The sequence below is a fragment of the Protopterus annectens genome, chromosome 12.part0 (assembly GCF_019279795.1).
Source record: "Protopterus annectens isolate FY-2018-M chromosome 12.part0, PAN1.0, whole genome shotgun sequence".
NCBI lineage: Eukaryota > Metazoa > Chordata > Ceratodontiformes > Protopteridae > Protopterus > Protopterus annectens.
This window is the reverse complement of record NC_056746.1, coordinates 915,341,846-915,359,294: the sequence shown is the minus strand read 5'-3', so window position 1 is coordinate 915,359,294 and position 17,449 is coordinate 915,341,846. Positions and strand designations below refer to the sequence as shown.

General features: G+C 38.1%; 1 pseudogene; it reads left to right on the top strand.

The window, feature by feature from the left end:
* The window catches only part of LOC122816229, a 115,728-nt pseudogene extending 108,593 nt beyond the window's left edge, over positions 1 to 7,135 (top strand).
* Positions 7,136 to 17,449: the final 10,314 nt, after the last annotated feature.

Below are 17,449 nucleotides of genomic sequence, written 5' to 3'. Positions count from 1 at the left end.
ATACTGCTATTCATTCATCTGCCAAATGGTGTGTACTGGTATAATTATATTACTCAGATAAGAATATTACTCACATGTAGAACGTTATTCAGATTTCTGTCACCTAACATGCTTTCATCTTCTTAATTTTATTCTAAAACAGCAATGTACACTATATTGCTTTTTGTCTTATTAATCATGTTTATCTTAGCTTATGTTGTTGTTGTTGTTATGTCTTTCAGCTTATCCCTGTTAGGGGTCGCCACAGTGAAACTCCGGTCTGCTAACGTTTGGTAGTGGATTTGTATGTGCCGAGTTACCAGCCCTGATGCACAACCTTTAATGAAGGCACGCCCATTCACACATGCCTCCACACAGAAGACGCTCTAGCTGAGAATCGAACGTGACAACGTCTTGCTGTGAGGCGACAACGCTACTGCAGCACCTTATCTATATACCATAAATAATTGTATGCCTATTACATAACAGTTTTATTATTTCTCATATTTGTACCAGTAATGGCTTAATGTGGAGCTTTTCTCACTGTTGAAAAGGACTCTTAGCCCAGTTGCACTATCCCAGTCAACAATCGTGACTAAATAAATAATGCACATTTATACATGCATTAATCTGGTAATATGCATGATATATTCACATAGCACAGGTGCAGCTTTATCCATCCGTTTCTTCAAAGACTGGTATGTCTAGTCAAATCACACATGCCATTTACAAGGTAATACAATGGCAACAGATATGACATGTTATTCAGGTGGCTGTTTGTCCTGAATGGAGTGGTATGCTTTAATGTCTGAGTTGATTTACAAGATAATACAATGGCAACAGATATGACATGTTATCCAGGTGGCTGTTTGTCCTGAATGGAGTGGTATGTCTGAGTTGATACTTATCTCTACAGTGTGATATTCTTTATTCTTTCTTTGCTTGTTTAACTTTAATTGAACAGTTTCTATTGGTTGCCTTTTTTATCCTGTCCCCCCTCAGCATTTCTGAGTGCTGATTGGTGCACTGGGGTGTCAGCCAAAGGCAGGAACTAGAAAAAAATACGCTTGCTGTAAGGAGCTATGTTTTGACACTAACAAAAAACATGATATTTCAGTGTACATTCATCCCTGTCTGTTGTTTTCCCTGTTAGTTCCATCCCTCTCAGCACTTCCAAGTGCTGATTGTTGCCTTGGGGTGTCAGCCAATGATAAGACTTACTAAATACACACTCACAGTCATAAGCATATGAGCACAGCCACACACAGAACTACAAAGATGTGTCTTTGTTTCACTTGCATGACGAGAGTGACAAGTGAAGACTGTAACATATCATAAGTTAGATATGCCTATAGAATGCGCTTTGTGTTATTGTATAGATTTCCTGGCATTTTTATACACTTTAAGTTAATTGCAAGCCTCATTGTTGCTACCTATAAGTAGTACAATCATTGGGTCTATATGAAATAAACAAATACTTAAAATGTCGAGTACAACATACTCGAACAGTTTTAAGCGAACATTTATTTCATTGATAGCCCAGAATGTCAGAAAACGGAGTTCCGAAATATTTTGGTTGGCCAGCACTGACATATGTGATGTATTACATCATGTCAGCTACTGCTAATGGTGCCGTACAGTGCAGAAAGGGAGAATTTCCTTTTTCTGCACTGAAGTGCGGTCTTGGAGTTGGTATATATAAGTGGGGAGGGTGTGGGCGCAGCAAAGTTAAGGTATGTTGTTCTAAGTTTTTTTTTATTACGATCTATTGGAAGTTCTGTTAGTTGGTTTAGTGTTATGTAGAACTTGAGAGGGGTAGGTGGCCAAACAAAACATTTCAGTATTGTGTTTTGCGACATTTTGGGCTCTCGGTTAAATAAACATTAGCTTAAAAGTGTTCAAGTATGTTGTACTCGACATTTTAAGCACTCGTTTATTTAACTTAGACCCATAATCATTGGGTTGTAGCTAATAAAATAGGTTCATAGAGTAGTACTAGGCTAACCCCCGTTGTGGGCCATTTTAAGCCTAGCCAATTACTCCATGTGAGAGTCAAACCCTGCACCTTGTGTTTCTCAGGCAAACACCATAACCATTATGCCAACCTCCCACCCCTATCTTTTCTCTTTGTCAAGTCAGTATATTTGACTTAACATCTTAATCAAGCCAGTATATTTCACTATTTCCTATTTTTTCCAAGTTCATTTTACTTCATGCAATACTCAAAAACAGTAAAGAATGCATGGAGGGTCTATGTTTAATAACAGAGGCATAGTGCTCTGGTTTCATACCTTTTAATCTGTAGTGGCTGTACTGATAAAAGTCACAACCATATAATACAACCATTTAATACATTTAAGAGGTTCTAAACTACATTTCAACCTGAGTTTGGAGAATCAATTACCACAAAAAATGGAAAGATTTGCCTTACGCGAATGGTGATTTTTGCAACAAATAACATCGACTCATACATATTAAATAGGTTTTATAGTTGACGCAACAAAGTTGATAAATTCTGTCGACCATAGTTTCTAAATCCCCCATTCACAGCAATGCTGTGAATCCCTGCTCTGTGTATGCCCTTCTAAACGGATGTACACATGAACGTCGACATTCTGACTGTCGCTCCTACCATGGCCGAGGAGGTGGCTGTCGGACATGTCAACGTCAACCTTTTGACTGTAAACCTATATATACATATATATATATATATATATATATATATATATATATATATGCATATATCATTATAGAATTAAACCGATTACCATCAGTTTTGCCTTCGAGTGATTTCTTTTAGTTTATAAGAAAGAAGTCTGTTGTTTTATTAGTATAGTTCTTTGTTTATGTTAGTTATCACAGTCTGGTTTTATATATATATATATATATATATATATATATATATATATATATATATATATATATATATATATATATATATATATATATATATATATATATATATATATATATATATATATATATATATATATATATATATATATATATATATATATATATAGATAGGGGTCTATATGACTTCATCGACAAGTCAGAAGACTGACATCCAATTCTCCGACACGAAAACACCGACAGATTATATCAGCGAAACTCCAAATCACTGACATTCACTTGTGCGACAACCAAGGACTAAGAAATACAATCCCCGTAACAAGTGCATAACACTCATACACTTACCAAAACATGGTAGGCATGATTAGCAAAATTAAAACCTTGTTGCAGACATGTACATTTAATAAATATGTACTGTTCTCAGCAAACCGAGTGGCAGTGTACAATCTAGATACTCTCGATACTGAGTGCGTTATGTGCTGTATAACGGGAGTATTTAAGTTGTACACTACCTCTGAAGTTGCTAACATTAAGGACATGTTTATTCAATGTACATGTCTGCAACAAGGTTTTAATTTCGCTAATCATGCCTACCATGTTTTGGTAAGTGTAGTAGTGTTATGTACTTGTTACGGGGATTGTATTTCTTAGTCCTTGGTTGTCGCACAAGTGAATGTCGGTGATTTGGAGTTTCGCTGATATAATCTGTCGGTGTTTTCGTGTCGGAGAATTGGATGTCGGTCTTCTGACTTGTCGATGAAGTCATATAGACCCATATATATATATATATATATATATATATATATATATATATATATATATATATATATATATATTCTCCCTCTTGGAGGAAGGGACTGTAGCTGTGTGAAATGTTCTATGCCTAGTAATAAGAAAGACAACTTCACAAATATTGAAATATCAGCTTATAATAAATGTATTTATCTGGCAGATTTTGAAAACCAGTTACATCAATTCTGGAAAGATGCATAAAGATGGGGCATTAATAGACCTGGGCAATTAAAGAGCAATAAACCTCACTAACCTTATCTGTAAGGCTATGGAAAGGACTATCGTGGAATTAATAAATACAGACAAAAGCAACCTGCAAATTCTTGACCTGATACAGTTTAGTTTTCTCAATGGCAGGTCCTACCAACTTAATCTGTTTAACTTCTTTGAGAAAGTTGAAGCAATGGCTGAGGAAAAATCAGAAGACACTGCATATCTAGACCTCACAAAAGTATTCATCACCCTCCCATACTCAGATATAGTTGATAAACTTTTATCTAAATGTAAATCCCCATGTAACACATTGGATAATAAATTGCCTCACAAATAGAACCCAGGAAATTTGGGGGGGGGGCTACCTCTTCTAAAAATCTGTCAGTAGCAGTGTACCTCAAGGTTTGGTCCTCAGGCTTTACTTCTCAGAGGTTGAACTTAATGTTAAGGGTTTATGGCTGAAAAGGTTTGCAGATGACTACAAATGTGATACCATCATAAACTTGGCAGAAGATACCAAGAATGTTGTGTCTTTCGGCTTTTCCCGGTTAGTGGTCGCCACAGCAGAACTCCGGTCCATTAATGATTGGTAGTGGATTTTTACATGCCGAGTTACCAGCCCTGATGCACAACCTTCAACGAAGGTACGCCCATTCACGCATGTCTCCACGCAGAAGACGCTCTAGCTGAGAATCGAACCGGACAGCGTCTTACTGTGAGGCAACTCCCAAACAAATAGTTGGTATGAAAACCCTAGCTTAAAACTAAATGCCAAAAAATGTGCAATAGTATTCTTCAGCAAGCAGGATGTCCCATGCAACTATCACATTGATCCATTAGGTTGGGAAATAGGAACCCATGTTGACAATGAGCTGTCCTTCAGTCATCATGTATCCACTATTATAAGAAAGTTCTTTTTCATTGCAGAGCGTATTTGTAATGGTATGGCATCCTAATCCATAGAAGTGATTATTTCAGTCTATTCTGCACTCATTGAGTATAATGCCCCCTTTGGTATGTACCAGTTCAAACACATGGCAAAAATTGACAACAATACTGTTCCACCAAGAAAATAAAGGATCTAAATCATAAAAACTGCACTGAGCATCTCAGCGCTTTGCTCCTCTTCTCTGTATTGTACAGACTATTGAAGAGCAGTCTCTGCCTTGTTTACAGATCCTCTACCAGCCCCATCCTTTCAGACTTACTGCACATCCACAAGTTCAGTTGTGGCAGTAACACCCACTCAAGAGATCCTAATCTAGTAACACCCACTCAAGATATCCTAATCTAGTAACACCCACTCAAGAGATCCTAATTTAGTAACACCCACTCAAGAGAGCCTAATCTTTTTTTTCCATTAAAATAGAACATACTTAAGGGATGGAGAAGTTTCACAGAGAATACCACTTCTCTGGCATTGTCTCCCTCTCTATATACAGTAAAGTAGGTCTCTTACTCTAATCATGTGTAATCTGGACAAATGAACGGGAATCTGAAGGTTCACCCTGGGTTAGCATTATTGTCCCTTATGGACAGGATAACATGTAAATGTCTGCCAAGCTCTAGTTATTAGAACTTAAAATACAAAGGGCTCTGGGTTAATGGTACTTGTAATACTTGGGCTAATAAACCTCTTGGGGTGGATAACTATGCTTCTGAAGATGCTCATGAATCAATAGCTTAGTAAGTACCTATGAACCTATGATAATATTAACATAAAATTGGGGAAAAACTTTGACATACATGCATTACAAATTGAGGTGAAAGGTCAAACACGTGCAGTCTAATCTAGTACATACTCTACATATTGATATGGAAGTTCAGACTAGCATCCCCTCGGATAGTAATAAAGGTATGAATCTAAGCATAGACAAGGCGAGCCCAATGATCTCATTTACAGTATGTCACCACGAGTCACAGTTGAACAAGTAAATATACTGTCTGTAAAAGCACAAATGAATGTTAGCACACACCTTGGAACTCTGATCAGTGATATTAGCATTGTCAGAGGTGCAACACACATTAATCTTGCCATGCCAAGTAGTGGGATTGCTGACAATGCAGTACTGTATAAGGGGGTGCTACACTCCTGAATGTGTCATCCTTTGGATAAGATATTAAACTGAGATCCCATCTGCTTGAGTTCGTGTTTGCTCAGGTGGATGTAAAAGATCCCAAAGCACCTATTGAAGAGTAGGAGAAGCTTCCCGATCTCCTGGTCAAACTTCCCCTAGCTGTATAAACACCCCCTTGGGTCTCCCCTGAAAAGAGAGCAGCAGCAACTGTGATGCAGCATCAGCTTCATTTCTTAACTAAGCCACCAACAGACAACTCATCCTCATCCCATGCAACTGTTTGACTGTTTGACTGTTTGACTTAAGCTATAAAGAAACCTTTTCACTTGCTATACTCACTACTAACTGTGTATTAATATTTGCTTTACAATATATACTTCATGTAATGCATGTAACTGTCTGCTTCATTTTCTTATGTAACTATGTTTAAAACTTTGCTATGTACACTAGGATGGGTTAACAACAAATGGAGTTCTTGTCATGCATCCACACACTGGATTTGCTGAAGACTCAAAACCTGGAGTATGGAGAGAGATATCAGTTTGTGGGAATGTGTTTACTCTTCGGGAAACGCGATCTGCACAGCAGAGAGGAAAAATGGTAGAAATAGAATCCAAGGAACTGCAAGATGGCTCTCTTGTCGATCTCTGTGGTGCAACACTGCTGTGGCATACTGCAGAAGGCCTTTCACACACACCAACAGTAAAACACTTGGAAGCTTTGAGGCAGGAAATTAATGCTGACAGACCTCAGTGTCCTTAGGATTTAACACACTGGCCTTTCCCAGCATGCAGAGAAAAGATGTTGTTGATGAGAAACAGCCTTGGGTGTATCTGAACTGTGGTCACATTCATGGCTTTCACAATTGGGGAAACAAAGAGGAAAGAGATGTAAAGGACAGAGAATGTCCTATGTGTCGCACAGTAGGACCATATGTTCCTTTGTGGCTTGGATGTGAAGTTGCATTTTACGTTGATGCTGGGCCTCCAACTCATGCATTTAGTCCTTGTGGGCATGTTTCTTCTGAAAAAAACAGCCTCCTACTGGTCCTAGATTCCTCTTCCTCATGGTACACATACTTTCCATGCAGCTTGCCCATTTTGTGGACACCAACTGACTGGGGAACAGGGTTACATTCGACTAATTTTTCAAGGACCTCTTGACTGAAATGTGTTCCAGAAAATTGCTCATAAGCTAAACTTTTTCTAGGAGAATCTGACTTTTTAGGGCTTATATGAAATATGTTGTTTTTTTTTCCCCATCCTATTTAACTTTAGGCAGTTGTTCTATTGTTGTTATGTTTTGCCTTGGAGTCCCTTGGACTCCACTGAAAATGAGACCTCCTAGCTGGACATTTCCATTTAACAACTATAAATAAATAAATAAATAAATACATACATACATACATACATACATACATGCATACATACATATTTACATGCATATATAAAATCTGTCAGTCATTACCTTGGTTGTAGGTAAAATGAAGTCAATGTTGAAAGAGGGACTTCTCACATTTCCAGAAGCTGGCAGACATTACACCCAAATAAGCATGGTTTTATATTTGGAAGATCATGTCAGAGCAGTGCTGGCAGTACAGGGGGGTACAGAGGAGCACATGCCCCATTGTGCCCCACTCGGTGCCCCATGACTACATGAAAGAATTTTCAGAGAAACCATGCCAAACATTCACACAGCTGCAATCACCCCCTTGAGCTGGGCCATAGTGCACGATGCCGTCAATTTACAATTGGAGATGCAACTGGAGGTTCTAGTCAGGTGATCTCATTCTATGATCCTGAATAGCTCCAACTGTGTCTCTAAATTCAGTTGAAGAAGGCAGACTGAAGTAGGCAGGTAGGAGAGCACTACGTGAGAAATTCGCAAAAAATAACAAACTAAATAAATGGCAGCAGCTACAGTTTTTACTAACTTAAAGTTAGCAGTTCTTCAGCTAAGGGAAATTAAACTCCTGAAAATCCAATGCAGCAACTCAGCTCGAGGCAACACACAGCACAGAAACAGTCAGGTTTTAGTTTTCTAAGAAGACCTGGACTTGCGGAAAAAAATCCCACCAAAAAGCATTACAGTTGAGAGAGAGAGTGTGCAGCAAACCTCTTAAACTGTCCAGAGTTTCAAAGAAGGTCCATATTTCTGCCTCATATTTTTGGTGTGCTCCTCATAAAATTTGTGTTTTTCTGGGAAATACCTGAGGATTGAAGTCACTAAATAATGACAATCTTTTGAGTTTCAGACTTCCTTTAGAAAAAGTGTGTTAACATAAATCCTGTTATTCCAACAACTTTCTTAGTTTATAAGAGCAATATTCAAAATCTGTCCTTATTTTTCTGCTGTTGTCCCCCCATTATTTTAGACTTTGTACATGCTTCTAGCGTTAAGAGGTTGAGATGTATGGCAGGCAGCAGAAGATGCATGCTAAATATTTTCAAAATTATGTATTTATCTTGTTCATTGGTTAAGGCTAAAAACTTTTCAATTTGGACCAAACTGTTGTTTTCAAAAACAGAAAAATGGTTTGTGCTGTATTATGCTGTAGTGATGATCACTACACCTCAATCTTGAAATCTAATTACTGGCAATATTATTTTAGCAAGGCTTGGTTAGTTTGACAATATTTATCACCACCAACTTAAGTACTTTTCAAGCAGCTTGACTTGTCCAGAATTCTTGATGAAAGAAGTTGAGAATTATTTTGATCTGTTCCTTGCAAAATTTGTGGCTTTCTGGCTAATTGTTATAGATTGCGGTCAATAAATAATAACATGCATGCAATTTTCAGACTTTGTATCCCTCAGAAAATGCTTGCTAATGCAACTTTGTAAGTATGTAAGAGAGGTTTAAAGTCTGTTCTTGATTTTTTTGGCCTTTATCTCTGATTCTTGAGCTAAGAGGTTAGGTGGGCATGGGGGTTAAATGGTAGGCACTGTGTGGTTCTCCCAGGAGTAAGCTGAAATATATTTCTTGGTCATTTATGTATTTGATCATTCATTTTATAACAAACAAACATCTGAATATACGACAATGTGTGTATGTGTGTGTGCGCGCGCGCGTGTGTGTGTGTGGGTGCACGCATGTGTGCATGTGCGTGCGTGTGCGTGCACGCGCATGTGTGTGTGTGTGTGTGTGTGTGTGTGTGTGTTTGTGTGTGCTTGCATCTCAGAATAATGGTGTAAAGAAAGAAATTGTCTGTAGTAAACAGGAGCCACATCATGTGAGCCATGTTCTTTAGGTTCATAGGTTCATAGGATGATACTAGGCTACTGGCCTGGAGGCCCTTATAAGCCTAGCCAAGAATTCCACCCATGTTCCCTCAAAGTCAGCACCTGTTTCCCCTGTCCAGCAGAGACACAGGTGAGTACCCAGGTTCCTCTTAAAGAGGGCTAGAGAAGTACTCTGCTTGACATGGAGAGGGAGTCTATTCCACAAATGGTAGAGGTTTTTGGGATACAAATCTATCCTGCCAACAAGTTCTATTAATGTCACAGACCAGGTTAACACCCTGCCTGCGGGTTGCTTGAGTGGAGTTTGTCTTACAAATATGCAGCAACTCCATCAAGGCTGGGTCTGAGATGGCCTTCTATGCCAGACACAGATCACCTCTGAACAGTCTGTATGAGACTGAGTAGAGGGACAGAGCTTTTACCTTATCTGTATATGATAGGTGTTTGAGACCCTGGATTTTCCTGGTCAGGAACCTCTTTGATCTCGCCAACTGCTGCATGTGCTTGGCAAGGTACATGCTGAAGGGGGCATTGAACTCGATAATGGGTATGATAGGGGAGGAGTACAGGGATGTTATGACCTCCTTGTTACTGGATGAAATACCCATATTTATGAGGTAGGCCATGTAGAAAGCTTTCAATACAACGGAGGCAGCGTGGTGGTCAAAAGTGAGGTTGCTATCAACCTGGATGCCCAAGTCCTTCACGGCTGATTGCGTGCTTAGTATTTTGATATTAATGTGATAATTAGTGGGGATGTAATTTTCCCCAAAGAGGATAATGATGCATTTCTTGGCATTCAGTTTGAGGCCATGCTTTTGGCACCAGTCATTAGTCTGATTAAGGCCATCTTGGAGGATGTTCACATCACTAGGGGAATTTAAGACTGCACCCAGCTTGCAGTCATCTGCAAACTTAGTCAGCCACAGACCACTGGTTTTGGCTTACACCTCAGAAAAGTATATCCCAAAAGTAGAGACTCCCAAGACCGATCCTTGGGGTACACTGCTTGCTATGGGTCTACTACTAGAGGTGGCTTCCTCTACTTTGACTGAGTGGGTAACATATGGTAACATATGGGTTGATGCCAAGCTGGGAGAGTTTATCTATTATGCCCGAGTGGGGAATAGTGTCAAAGGCTTTGGCTAGGTCAAGGTAGGCGGTGTGCACCATCTTCCCCTTGTCATAGCTTTGGTGACTGTTTCAAAGAAGTCGACCAAGTTTAACAGGCATGATCTCCCTTTGACAAAACCAAACTGTGTGGGGTCAAGTGTTTGGAGGTTTGGAGGTCCTTGTTTATAAGGTCCATAATAATACGTTCCATGGCCTTGCAGATCAGGCTAGTTAGGCTGATGGGCTTGGGTCAGTGGATGCTCCACCTCTGAGTATGCTTCTTGGTTTCTTTGTTTTGTTGCCTATTAGTGTGTTTATTATTTGGCTGTGAGTAAACTGTACACCATGACGTCTACAGGTTTAATGTTAGAATATTAACCACGAATGCATTTTTAAACTAAGTTGTTTTTGCAAGCACATGGGAGTGAAACGCACTGTGTTTGGTTACAGCAGCATTTCCGATACTTTGTTCAGATAAGGAAGGCTATCAGCTGTTAATGAGCTGCTTCCTGTTGTACAGCGTTTCATTCCCGCAGCCTTTGTTTGTCTAATATGAGTCTAACAAAGTCACTTCACCAGAAAATGCTGCTGGGCTGCCCTTGAAAAGGGTCACTTGGGTCCAGTAGGCTGTCTCAAGTTGTTAGCAAATGTAATATACAGTATTATCTGTCTTTTAAATTCCTGCACCTTTTATATAGCTTCTAATTAGTGCTTCACTATATGCTATTTCACTATGAATCCTAGCACATCTGATGTAGTTTAATGGATTGTCAGATGCATTTTCAGTAAATGTAAGTTTCAAATGAAAAGTTTACCAGTGCTCATTTTGTCTTTTCAATATGACTTCCAGTGTTTTTGCTTTTAAATTTTTAATAAAAGGTTTAAATTAAATCCAAATCTCTGCAATCATTGCAAAAGTAATGAAGACAATAGTATGGACATTTTACAGGTTTGAAAAATGTTTATGGTAATTGGGAAGAGACAGCCAAGTAATGGGATATTGGTATGGCTTTGGGGAGTGGGTACACTATCCTGCTTAGGGCCTCATATGACCATAAACTGACTCTGATCTTATTTTTCAGAAACTGCACAGGCATTTTCTCCATACTTATGCTCTGTCTATTTGTTTTTTTATCCTTTAGACCAGGTAAAGTGGTCAACTCAGTAGCACTTATTTAAGTAACTCCTCAAAGTCACACAGTAGTAAAATTGAGCTACAAAGAATCAAACCTTGTACCCTTGACTACAGGAAGCATCTCACTAAGAGCCTAGAGAATTAATCATCTGCACTAAGTGACAGATCTTGAATCCCTTCTTCAGTTTCTAATTCATCACTAAAAATCACCCAGGTCTACTGTCAGTCTCTAATGCCAGTTATTAGAGTTTTCATAGTTTTGGTTATTCAAATGTCCAAAAATACATGTTGATGCAAAACAACAATAGCTCTACTAACTGTTAAGTGAATTAGAGTAATATTTAAAAGATGTTCTTGATTTTGTACCCCTCCATTAGTTTTGGGTTTGTCCAGAATTTGTGACCAAATAAGTTGAGTAGTATGGTGCTACCCAAAACTTTCAGATCTAAATTATTTCTATTGCCATTATTTCAGCAAAGAGTATTAGGCACTCATGTTGCTGCATTTGCTTTGTATAGTTTTTGTCTTTCTCAGTGTTGTTTCCTAGGATGGGGCTGTTAAAATAATGTGTTTGTTTATGGTTGCCACTCTACATCAGTTATTTCATGATATATTTAGAACTTTGACTATTTAATGCATCAGAATTCCTAAGTGTTTATCATATTTCAATGGACCTGCAGTAGTAAACTGATCCTGGGCATCTTTTTCCCATAATTCACTTCAAGCCTCCCCTGTACGAGTTATGGTAAACAAGGAAATCCATTTTGCCTTTGTGCTTAACATTTACCCCTTCTGTTGTATTGGTAGTTACACCCTCTACTTGTTTCACAGTAGTGTATCAACACTTTATCAAAACCATGTTCCTTGAGTATTACAAATCAGTAATCTTTCTCTGTTGTGAACACTCCCCAGATTTGTAATATTACAGCATTCACTTTTTCCGTAAAGAAATGGTCTTTTCATTTTTATATTGGACTATGGGTGAGCTCTTACCATGCAATATGCTTTCTGTAATTTATCAGTATGGTGTTTTTTTATTCACATGTCCTGTGTGCCCCACCCATACCTTTCAACTGTACAGATTTTCACAGAATGTCCAGATTTTTGCCTCATATTTTTGGTGTGTTCCTCCTAAAATCTACATTTCTGGCAAATAGCTGAGGACTGAAGTCATTAAATAATGACAAATATTTGAGTTTAAGACTCCACATCCTTCAGAAAATTCATGCTAATGCAAAACCTATTATTCTATCAACTTTCTAAGTTTGTAAGAGCAATATTTAAAATCTGTCCCTATTTGCCCCCCCCCCCCCATCATTTTAGGCTTTGTCCAGATTTTTTGGTCTAAGAAGTTGAGAGGTATGGCTCCACCAACTAGCTACTGTGTCTCTACAGTGCATGTCAAGAAAAAGAACCTGGTGTCACCACCTTGTCAGAGTAATCTAAAATAATTCTTAATTGCGTGATCAAGGTAATAAACTATTAAAAAGCTGTAGAAGTTGCTTGCTTTGACTTCAAAGCATTTGACACAGTACCACAGAAAATGTTATAAATTAAGAAAACTTTGCAGTGAGTCATAGTGTGGTCACAAGGGTGAAACTTTGGCTAGATAAATGGACATAAAGCAGCATGGTAAATGGGTCAGTTAAGGCGAAAGGATGGTGATCAGTGGGATATCATATAGGTCAGTTCTTAGGCCAGTCCTTTTCATTTTGTATGTTGGCAATATGTAGGAAGTGTGGAAGAAAGGATATCACTTTTGCTATTTACAAAAAAGATGTGTGACAGGGTTAATTTTCAAGAAAATATGAAGAAGATGGAAAGGTGCTTGGCAACACTATTAAGAATGGTCTAAAATGTGCCAATTTTAATTAAATGCAAATAACATGTCAATCATATTATAACAGATCACATCAAGTTATATCATAAAATGGTGGTGGATGGAGGCTGGAAGTATATTTGGCCTTCCAGTTTCCCTGAGAAGATGAACTAGTCCAGGACAACTGTCCCTCCCATTTCCTATTTCTTGCTCCATACATCCCAAATTTTTATAAATGGCTCAACTGTTTTGGCATGTACCACACATTCTGGCAGCTTGGATGCAATAACCTGTGGAAAAAAAAATACTTACATGAAGGGAAAGCAGTAGCAACAGCAAAATCATAAAGAGAATCTTGGGTTACTCAGATTAGGTGACCTAAAAATAATCAAAAAGTATGACAAAGTGGCAAGGAAAGCAGATATTGCACTGACTTACATAAGCAAGCTGTCCCATCAGTAGAAAAGAAGATATTTACCTGCTATACTGACAGCTGGAAATATCCCATCTGGAAAACCGCATACAGTTGTGGAGAATGATTTTCTTTCAGGGCACTGACAGAATCCAGGCAATATTAGTTTTGGTATCAAATGATGCATGGTGTTCATCGTACACTACCAGAATTCAATATGCACAGTCCTGAAGAAAGTAAATACAGGAGGATATGAGAGAAACTGTTAAGTACCTCAACAGAATCCAGACTTTAACTTGGTATATGCTTTCAAAAATTAAATAAATGCCAACAAGAGGACACAGTTTTACAATATAAGGTTCATAGAATGTTATTAGGTATGCGGTCCTGGAGACCATCAAGGAGTCAAACCCAATTTTCCAGTTGCCTCAAAGCACTGCATGGTTAAAATAACTTGCTCAAGGTCACACAGCAGGCAAATGAAGTCTGAGGGAATCAAACCCTGTACCACAAAAAGCAGCTTGTTAATAGCTCATAACCTTAATCTTCTGCACTAACTGCCTGATAAAGTGAATCCACCACTCCTTTCTACACTGCCATAACTTGGAGAAAGACTCAAAGAGACATACAAGGAAAATTTTCTGCATTAAGAGGGCAGTGCAATTATTTTTGCATATTACCTGATGTTGTGCTTCAAAAGCAGTTACATAATTCAGTAATGCATGGGACATATATCTGTGTGAATTTATATTAGTTTAATAGTATTTGAATTATAATATCTCTGTCTCTCTCCCTGTATATAAATCTGTATATCTATATATCAATATATCTATATTTACTGTACATAAATATGAAGATAAAGCCAGACCTCACTAACTGTAGACATGTCATGTTTCATTCTGTGTTTCCAATGTATTGCCAAAAAAATCCACTTATGCTGTATCAATGAGCTCAGAAAAAGGGCAAAACATTGCATGCCTATAACTACTGGGGTTTTGGTATTGGCCTGAAAGCACTGGCAAAGACTTGAAAACTAAAAAGTGAAAAGTAATGGGCATTCAGAAATCATGAAGTTGAAACACTAGTATGCCCTTAAGGGGTCATTTGCATATATCCCATGAGCTTCCACTACAGGATATTTAAGGTATTACACAGTGAAGACTCTAGTTTAGCTGGTTCTTTCATTGAGTTTAGATAGATAGATAAATAGACAGACAGACATATACATATAGGAATATAATAAGAATTATCAACAACACAGTAAGTCAAAGTACAAACCATAGAAAAATTACCTTGACAGTCTCATTGTGTCTTGGCAAAAATAGTCTAACAAAAATGACTGCAGAGGTAAAGCACTTTATATTTGTGATCAAAACATTTAAAATGCAACCTACTGAAAGAACCAAAAGCAAACCTAACCCAGAACAATAATTATCACATACATAAAGGAGTTACTTAACATCTGTGATCTACAAATATCCTGAAACAGTACCTATTCAAAAAACACACACACACAGACCAAAAACCCCAATGATGCCAACTACTCTATCAAAAATTCACAGAATCTATTTTTTATATGGGGGTCTTTAATCCCAGCCCACTACAAAGTGGGACATTTTAAACTATACCTTTGTAACTTATATATACTAACGTCATGGTTGCACAACCTTAGGCAAAGTGAATCTCCAAAAGGAATGCTATAGGCAATAACACATAAAGTCATCTGTAGTATTATACAATCAACATCCCTCTCAGTGATTTGTGTAATAAAATCTGCATTTTGACAAACAAAATTTTCAGTGAAACAAATGGTAATTAGACACGTACATGCACACAAACACCCCCCTACACACACACTGACATTTATTTATTACATACTTTTGTTTTGTTCTAACTTTTGCTTAACATTTATTTGCATTTTATTCACTTTGTTTTGCAAAGTGTGTTGTGATAAAACACCACAATAAAAGCTTAGTTAGTGAGCTGAGTGAATAATTGTTTAAGCTTGAAGAAGAAAATAAATAAGCTGTTCGTTAAAAAGAATCTCAGCAGTTTATCTAGTAGGTAGCAAAATGGGCAGACTAGGAGACCCCACTTGTCCTTATCTGAAGGTGTCCAAAAAAAAAAATCACGAAGAGTGTGTGATGGGTCCCTACTCTGGGCCAGCAATCAAGGACAAGGAGACTCAATCCTTACCACTGACTCTGGGGGGGACTGTCACTTAGAGCAAAAATGGATTCACACAGTATTTTCAAATGTAGCTCCCTGCACCAAGCACAATTTCCCTTAAGAGCACACAGAGACCATACTCCAGACCTGGGGCAGGACTCTCTTTCTCTCTCCAGACCCACACAAAACACCACACTGACCACTTTGGAGCTCTGTGTCTCTCTTCCCAGTAGCTGGCACATACACTTGGATATTTGAGTTTCACAGGCACATACACTCCTGGGAAAAGCTGGAACAGATTTACTAGCTGTGCCCCTTTCTGCCCAGACTCTGAGGTAATCACATTGCCACCAGTCAGCTTCCCTAAGGCTCTTACAAAGGGTACCTAATTACACTGAGTAAAATTACTACTAATACAAAAGGTAGAGTGTGACCAAAACAGCAAGGCTTTCAGGAACAGCCACAGTGTCTCTAAAACAAGCATAAGTACTCTCAAGATGTTAAAGTATTCTCTAAAGGACCAGTCACAATGAAAGGTATTAAAATATTTAATGATAAATAATAAAACCAAAAACAGGAGAATATCGAATACAATAAACAACAGAGTTTTAACCACAGAGATATAAAAATAATACAATTTGATAGTTTCTCACAGATACAAAAAACAATACTAAACTATTCTCACTAAATGTCCCTGACTAACTAAAGAATTACTGTTCCCTGACTACTTATTAAAGCAAGGCAAGCTGATGTGTGGTGAGTGTCTTACCACAACAAAAGCCAGATGATGTCTCTCTTGTCTGTGTGGATGTGTGAGATATATATCCTGTCAGAAATCTTTCCTGTCAGGTTCCAAAGTGCTGCTGCTAGAGTTCTAGAGAAACAAGATGCTGGTTACAGGATGACATCACCTCTGGTCACCTGCCCCTGGTACAAAACACACAAAGAGCTTTGCTAAGATCTGTGGCAGCATCTGAAATCTAGAACACAATTTCAGACTTTCCACCCTTCCAGGGTTCTCTGATCAACATGCACATTTGAGCAGCTAAAACAATACAACCTAATATATATGCATACTTTCTTTTTGTCCAGCAGGACCTACTGTTGATGCATTTTTAACATAAGTAACTTTACAAATATATTTTAACTCAAATATCTGTACAAATCAGTGTGATAGTCAAATAACATAAAATACTTTACAAAACTCCAACTAGCTATGCTGGCATGTGCACACATGTACTGCCCTACTCTCCCTGACACAGATGGCACTACCTCATAACATCACAGTGTGCAAAAGGGTATAACAGTCACCACTCTGAGACACAGCATTACTACAGGGGACCATTGTCACTTTGCATCAATGTCCCAGGGATGTTGGTGTTTGTGAATCAGTATGCAGCTGAGCACTTTTTCACATAAAGAAGTGCCACAGACTACACAAGAATACCAGGTTAGAGTGTTAACACTGCACATATCTCAGCCCTAATTATCTTCATCCATTTCATGCTACTTAATTACCATTACTCCATTTTTTGTACTGCTTTGTCTGGTGAGGATTTGGGGAGAATTTCTAGTAAAGCGTAACAATATGAATGTGATATGATTGTGCACAAATAAGCCTGTGTTATGTGCCAAGAGTGTAGC